Source organism: Denticeps clupeoides, chromosome 18, assembly GCF_900700375.1.
Source record: "Denticeps clupeoides chromosome 18, fDenClu1.1, whole genome shotgun sequence".
Classification (NCBI taxonomy): domain Eukaryota; kingdom Metazoa; phylum Chordata; class Actinopteri; order Clupeiformes; family Denticipitidae; genus Denticeps; species Denticeps clupeoides.
The window spans coordinates 10,626,797-10,635,404 of NC_041724.1; positions in this window are offsets into that span (position 1 = coordinate 10,626,797).

Below are 8,608 nucleotides of genomic sequence, written 5' to 3' on the forward strand. Positions count from 1 at the left end.
AACCGGGGTGTCGAATCTTCACCCACAACCGTCGACACAGGAATGTTACACTTCCCCCTGCAGACATCTGTTATGCAAGACAAAGCAGGCTCCCGCGATGTCCATTCTTACACTAGGTTGAACCACTTATTCAAATGAATCTAAGATTGGAGGCTTGGGCTGCCAGAAATAACAGAAAGGACCCAATCCCCCCCAGCAAACAGTTGTTCTGATTTGCGGGGTTGCCGTGTGCATTATTAAAAGCTGTGGAAATGAATATTATACATTATTTCCTTTTGTGGCATAAATGTGACTTTGGAGGAAATGAGACGGAGAGGGTGTGAAATCATGGATGTGGTTTGTCTTGCCTGATGCAAATGAAATGTCAACACACAGCGAAGGTAGTTAATGAGATTTCCAATGCTTAATTTCCATGTCAGCACCAAAGTGTGAAACCCCAAAACAAACCCGAAATCATTAAAGCAACAACAGAAAGAGGCAATTCTGTACCCCCCGCCCCCCCCAGAAACCCCCACCCTCTCGGTCTTCTTTGTAGTCTCCAGACAAAGATGTGTAAAAAAGGCTCAGTATCGATCTATGGCAGGCACTAAATGACACCCTCCTTACCAAAATCGAGGTTTGTTTGGCATGTGCAACCATGTTTCACAAATACTGTATTAGTGTAGGATGGTGGCAAATATGTAAGTCTAGTAGTTGTCTAGCGGCCAACATACTCACCAATGAACCAGAAGATGACAAAGTCACACATCCAAACCCCACTTAAAACCATTGTGTCAAAGAGAAAGACATTTTGCAAATCATTTGAATGACTTTTGCATGATTGCATGACACCTTAGACAAAGACTCTTGACTACCACCACTAACAGAAGCCTGACTACAGTCAAAAAAATGATTTCTTGGGTTAACCTAATTGAATTATGACACCTAATTCCACACGTTTGAATTATGATATTTGAATTATGAATTAAGGCAAGCAAATAAGACCCTTCTATCTGCATGCCTTAGTTTCAAATAGCATAATTAAATTAAGTTATCCCAACAAATCATTTTTTGGATCATATTAACCTTGTTAACCTAAGATTAACTGCCACCAACACTCAAAATATAATCTTCTCAGCTTTTTAAAATGGGTTGTTTTTGATTCAACACTTATGTGGTCTCACATGTCCATCTATCAGCTAATTTTCCATGCATTTGAGCCAGATAATATTGTATTTATTTGTTTGAGGAGACAAAGTGTCCATAATCTAGTTTCATTCGTTTCATGCAGTAGTGTTGAGAGTGAAGCCAACAGTTATGAATAATTGTAATGTGTGTGCAATACGTTTATAATTATGGGTGTCCTGCCCACCGTTTGGTTCAGTTCTGCACTGACGGACAGAATTAATATAATAAGCATTGTCTTCATAAAGGTTAAGTTACCCCAGATTTACATGTCTCTGCTGAATAAGAACACACCAACAATTAGACAAGAAAAGGCTCGTTTAAGATTCCTAGGTTATATGAGGCAGATTACAAAGGCTTGTTATTACTGTACTTATTAAAAGGTATTTCATTATGGATTTACTCTCAAAAAAGCACTCTGGACAGTCCACCCAGCACAAAAAAGGTGGAAGGAGTCCACCTCCTTCACTTCTTTTAATTATTCATATTGATTGGCTGGTGTTTACACCCTTGTTCCCTCCCAAAGCCGACAGAGTATTTATGTCTCTTGCAGATAGATTAATTAATTTAGTCTTTTATCTAGGAGCATTTGAGTCGCCTCGCAGTGATGTCACGCTACAGCGGTATAAATCATTTTAATTAGCTGTGCCAAGCGCACAACATTTCCTCATTTAGCACCGGCATTAATGGCTGGGGTATCAGCACAGTTTTAGCAGATGCCATATTTTCTGAATTAAATGCATACACACAGCTGCCAAAATGAGAAATTATATGTGTGTGTGTCTGATAAATGCTGTGGATGTGTGCTTATGTGTGTGTTTATGTGAGTGTGTGTGGACCATGGAGCAATGGAAGGTGGTGTCCTGGTCTGATGAATCATGCTATCCTTCATTTCAGTCATGTGGATGGCTGGGTGTGCGAAAGACACCAGGATGGACTCCTGCATTCGTGTGCATGCTACTTCGACACGTGTCACTTACCTAAACATTGTTGATAAGCAAGTATAACCAAGTCTCTGATGGCATTGACCTCTTTCAGCAGGGCAATGGACCGTGCCACACTGTTTGACTGGCCTTCTCATCTCAGATTTTTTAGTATGTGCAGGAAAAAGTCTGATTCATGACGGCATCGCCTCACAACTTAAAGGACTTAATACCAGACATGACAGTACTGTATACCTTCTGAAGTTTATCAAACTGCTGCCTCAGTGGGTCTGGGCAAAAAAGGGGAATTGTTCTTAATAAGCTTAATGTTGTAATATTATGGCCGATTGGTGTGTAATCAGATAGACATGCTGATTATACTGATTTAAACGGGTTTGTATCCAGGCTTGTTTTAAATAGTAAAGGCAGGTAATGGACTTTAATCAGTATGGCTGCATGTGTGCTAATGGTTCTTCCAGGTAAAGGACAGGCTCACCTAAGGGAATTCACATTGAGAGGCATTTTTTACATTTTTTAGTGCTGAATGATTTGTCTGAGAGCTTTGAAGCTACAAAGACGATTCTGTGAAAGTTAACGATTCCCCTATCAACAAAGAAATAGATGAAATGACTGGACATTTTTTATCTGTTAAAGTAGACAAAGTCATTACACTGTGTGGAAACAAAGAGTGTGAAACAGAGAAGGGGAGAAGAGCAGTGAACGGTAGGACTAATTCAGAAGCCCGGTGGGAGTGTTCTGCACAAGCATTTCCTTCATATCCCGAGGTTCTGCAATCTGTTTGCCTGTTTAATATATCAATTAAAAAGCGGGTCTTAAAAACAAAACGCTGCCAGATCGCTTCCGTAATCTGCAGCCCTCGGGCTGCTTCCTGCGTCAGAACACATGTGCCGTGACTCCTTCGAACCAGCCCACTGGATCCAACACCATTTCATCCATAATTTATTGTCAACAAAGTGTGGGAAATTGCCCCCGTAAACCTTCGCGCTCGCCGTCCACCGACTCCACTGTCAATATTTACTCGGCAGGCTGCATTATTCATCCAGGCCATGTCACCGGCAAGAGGTTGATTACAGAGCAACCCGCTAGTGGCCAGTGATGTTAGCAGCGCACACTACAGCAGTGCAGTCCAGCTGGACATCTGCACTCCTGCAAAACGCTTGCTCTTCGTCTTGGAATCACCAAAGCTATTTGTCACATTAGGCTATTGCATGGCTCTCCTATTGCTTTTAGTCCCTTGCATAGGTTGAACAGACATCCTATTTTCCTACAGAACCTTTCATTCTTTAAGGTACATTAAATATCAGTCTAACCAGAATGCATGAAATTCAAGAAACAGTTGTAATTTCACGAATGTTGGCAACCGCTGTACAACAGTTATTATGGTTCTTATGAAAAAGAGCAGGTCTTTGTCTAATTTTTGTGAAACCTCTTTTTTTCTTCACAATACAATGACTTCATTTGGAGTTAATGCTGATAAGTTAGGCTTTTCTTCTGTATAATTTAAATGAAATTGTCACTGGACGTTTTGATGCCATAAAAAAATGTGCTGGTTCATCATTTTATAGTTGTTTTTATTTCTCTATAAAAGCAGACAGGCTTAAGTATTCACTGAATAAACCATAAATTAATCTGGTAATAGAGTATCCATAATGCATCGCCTACTGAAACCTGTGCTGTACACCCGTCTACATTTTTTTGATCATTTGCATCTGAGGCGTAAGTACAACATAGAATTTGTTGCAAAACCTGGTGATAATGATAGTATTTTGTAAAATATGAAGCTGAAATGAGACAGTGACAGGGGCAGTGGTGGCCTAGCAGTTAAGGAAGTGGCCCCATAATCAGAAGGTTCAAATCCCGATCCGCCAAGGTGCCACTGAGCAAAGCACCATCCCCACACACTGCTCCCGGGCGCTTGTCATGGCTGCCCACTGCTCACCAAGGGTAATGGGTTAATAGCAGAGGACACATTTCACTGTGTGCACCGTGTGCTGTGCTGCTGTGTATCACATATGACAATCACTTCACTTTACTCTTTATACAAACAAAACAGTATTAGCTTACACCAAAACAGCAATTAAGTACAGAGAGGCTATGATGCAGGACAGTGTGTTCCTGAAATGACATTTAACAAGCAAGGTTCAAGACTGATACTGCCAGAAGCTACAGCCCTCTGCAGCATAGGAATGCTCGGCGTGCACAGCCCGGGTCCAGGGCCGGGCCCTTCAGATGGCGCTCTGGCTCTGGATCAGCAGAGACAGCTGCCGGGCCCTCAGGGGCCAAGGCTGAAGGTCAGGGAGGGAACTGCAACCTCTCATGTAGGAGCCACGGCGAAGGAGCGCGACCCTTCCGACGGAAGGAGCGGGGGAGTAGATGAACGCTGCACCGTCTCCCAAGTCTGCCCAGCGCAATTAAAAATTCTGCATCTGTGTTAATCTGAAGGTCACATTAATGAGCAGGCATGCCGTGATTGAGCCAGAATCTTCACTGTTCCATTTAACATCTTGTGTCAGTTCCATGAAGATATAACTTTGTTATTCATTGGTTTCATAATACAGTAGATTTTGTGATAAATATGAAAGGAAAAAATGTCATAAAATAAAATTTCAAAGTACCTTGTTTAAAGATAAGCGAAAAGTTTATGTCATTGTGAAAGCACAGCACATGGTTCACACAACAAAATGTGTCTTCTGCATTAACCCATGTCCCTTGGTGAGCAGTGGACAGCCATGAAAGGTGCCCGGGGGCAGTGTGTGGGGACGGTACACAGCTCAGGGGGACCTCAGTAGCACCTTGGTGGTCCGGGAGCCGCTAGGCCACCACTGCACCAGGTCAAGGTGTGTTGTACCAAAACTTTGTCTACCTACCCTTAAGTGTCCATTCAAAGTCCAGCCATCAGCCAAACAGCTGGACTACAATTTGTTACTCTGCAGAAGAGCAGGTCTTTGTCTAATTTTGTGAAAACTTTTTGTATACACAAAAATTACTTCATTTGAAGATAATGATGAAGAGTTTTTGCATAATTTAAATAAAACTGCTAAATGGTGTCATTCATCTTTTACATAACTTTGTCATATTCATATTTCACATTTATATTAAGTAACAAAGATAAATGAATGTTCATTTTGTTTCTGCAAATATAAACACTGTCATTATACCAGTCACTATATTCCAAATATTTAATCATGTCATATCATTTTTTTTTAAAGGTGTCTTATTTTTGGCTTTAATGTATTTCATTTCTGAAATGTCACCCTCACCATCAAACCATCATGCTTGTTTTTTACACAGTACAGGCCAAAAGTTTGGACACACCTTCTCATTCAATGTGTTTTCTTTATTTTCATGAACATTTACATTGGTAGATTCTCACTGAAGTCACCAAAACTATGAATGAACACATGTGGAGTTATGTACTTAACAAAAAAAAGGTGAAATAACTGAAAACATGTTTTATATTCTAGTTTCTTCAAAATAGCCGCCCTTTGCTCTGATTACTGCTTTGCACACTCTTGGCATTCACTCGATGAGCTTCAAGAGGTCGTCACCTGAAAAAGTTTTCAGTCTTGAAGGAGTAGCACTGTGGAGGCCAGGTCTGCACTTTTTGTGAAGTATATAACTCCACATGTGTTCATTCACAGTTTTGATGCATTCAGTGAGAATCTACCAATGTAAATGGTCATGACAATAAAGAAAACACATTGAATGAGAAGGCGTGTCTAAACCTTTGGCCTGTACTGTAGATATATTTGCTTTTCTTTTGAGAATTTGTTTTTTCTTTGTAGTTCTTTATTTCACTACTCATGGAGTATTACCAGTCCTGCCAACTGAGGAGTGTACTACTGGGATTCCCGACAGTTTGTTTGCCATTTTCAGATGCTGAGTGAAACATTTGCCCATATGGTTAATGTGGCCAAGACATTAGATACAGTACATTCGATGCCTGTTTTGTCTCATTCGTCTTTGCTTGAGAACTTTCAGGAGTTTGAGCACATGTTGGTGCAATACATTAGAAAAGGGAAAGTTTTGTGTGTGTACGTGTATGTGTGTTTGTGTGTGTGTGCGTGCAAAGGTGTAGTCGCAACACAGCTCGGCAGGAGTGTCAGAGTGAGTGTGTCCTACTTTCTGCTGGGAAAGGCTGTTTTTCATCCAAAAGCATCCTACCCACCTCAGGATCCTGTCTGTGGGGAAAATGGCTCCCCTAAGGTGAGGGAACAATTCGGTCCCTTGGTGAGAGGCGCTCAAAGAGCCCCTTTACCTTCCATTTCCTGTATCTGTTTTTTTCTCACAGACAGACACACAGTACACTACACCAGGTAATGCAGAGGAACATCTGTTCCTAGCACTGTTTTGTATCAGCCCATTTGTCAGGAATAAGGTGGTTTTGGTTATGAGGTTGAAAATGGAAGATGTACTTGTTAACACATTACTGTGTTAACACACACATAAAAATAGTATCATTGTACAATGTTTCATTGCTAAAATGCCAATAAATATATATTACTGAATATGTGTGTGCTCTGTGATTATTCAAAATGTAAAAATTAAAGAATCATTCGGATTGAGGATTCCAACTGATCTGTTTACATGGAAGTAGTAGCCTCCAGCTACCCGACAGAACCATGTATATTTAAATTGGCATGTATTCCTCAGAAAGTCATTAGATGCTGATCACATGACTATGAGAGGTTGCTGTTCATCTGTGGATCTGTGTATTATTTCAGTTGAGATCGCTAGTTGTATCTGAATGATGTGTGTAGTCTGAGGAGATTTGAACATGGGTCTTCTGGCTCGTAGCTCGTAACCCACTAGGCTACTACCACCCTTAGCGTGGAATTTACCTGAAGAGTGTGTACAGCTGGAGTGTTACGGGGTTAGGAGAGGAGGTGCTCTCGGCGGTGAGTCTTCAAAGAGATTCATGAAAGTAGAGAAGGATGGCGATCCTCTGACAGCTCCACAGAGGAACATGATGATCTGGACGGAGTGTAAATCCTGGCTGAGTTCAGGCAGGTAGGTGCAGATGTCTGCATGTCAGTGAGTGTGTTTGGGAGCCAGTGGGCGGCCAGTGTAGGCCTATGGTTTCTTGTCTCATTCACATTCAAGTTATAGTATAAGAGCAGTGTTTTATTTACTTTATTATCAGTAATTGCACGGTGAAACCTTGCTGCAGCCCTGCTCAAGTGCAATGCATGAGTACAAATTTCACAGTATTTCTTTTAATAAGTAAATACATTAGATCACAGAGACAATAAACAAACAGACATTAGAATTTTTTTGCCAATGCCTGCGAGGAGTTTTGTGGCTGTGCATATTTGATGTGTGAGTGTGTGTGCCTACTTTACCGAAACACTGGAACGCAGTTAATATCAAAATAATAAAGCACCAAAATAACAGGGCAGCATGCAGATTTAACTTACCACTGTTGCCAAGGGCAAAAACCTCAAAGTCTCTTCCTAATTACACCACTAAGATGCATTTAGGGAAACCAATTTTTATGTTTGTTCGCATGCATTTTTGCAGAAAATGTCATTATTTTGTAACTTTCTAAATAATTCTGTTTTAGCATTAATAATTGTTAATGTAAAGTTGCGATATCGTTCTTCACAGAACAGTGCATGACTGGTTTTATTCTGGCGAGCTTGCATGTTCTCGTTTATATGGGGTTAGGTGAAGTGGTGGGGCTAAATTGACCCTGGTCTGTGTGTTCACCCTTTCACGTCTTACCTTGACCCAAAGACAGCAGAGAAAGGCTCAGGCCGACCCTACATTCACAGTTCAAACCGAGTAATCATCCCCACAAACACTCACAGTGTCAGGCAGCTGCCCACAAAATGGGCAGTCTGAGAGCGGGACGAATAAACAGGTGCTGATTATCCTTCCTGCTATCTATTTTTATGAAGTCATAAAGATTTCAAATAAATCTTTAAATTTTAATCTGTTTTTGGATGGGCTTGACTTGGGCCATCTGTCTGCCTTCCTGAGTTCCTCCCGATTGGGGGGAACATGCACGAACACTCACACACACATACACACAAATGCAATCCAACACTGGAAAAAGGAGACGGCACCAAAGTTTGAACTGATCGGTTGAAAAACGGGATGAATGCACGGCCTGCTGGGGTGCGTTTGGGGGAGTCATTAAATATTTCATCTCCAACCCAAATCGGAGTCCTTTAATGTGCCGTTTTTTTTTCCTCATCAAGGGGGGGAACTCCATATTTCTGGCACAAACGAGCCTGCCACGGTTTATGGGTTACCCTTGGCAACGCACCACCTGGATGGTTGAATTATTATTATGACTTATCAAATAATTATAAGCCATATGCTTTCACTGTAATCGAGAGCCTACCAGTCCGGTCTGGCTTTAGACACAATGTCAATTTTATTTTAAAGTTCTTTAAAATCATTTAGCACAATTTAAATCAGTGATTTTCCTGTGTCATGTGATGAAAAAGGACAAGGATGTAGGTCAGAAAGAGGCATTATTTGTATGGCTGTAA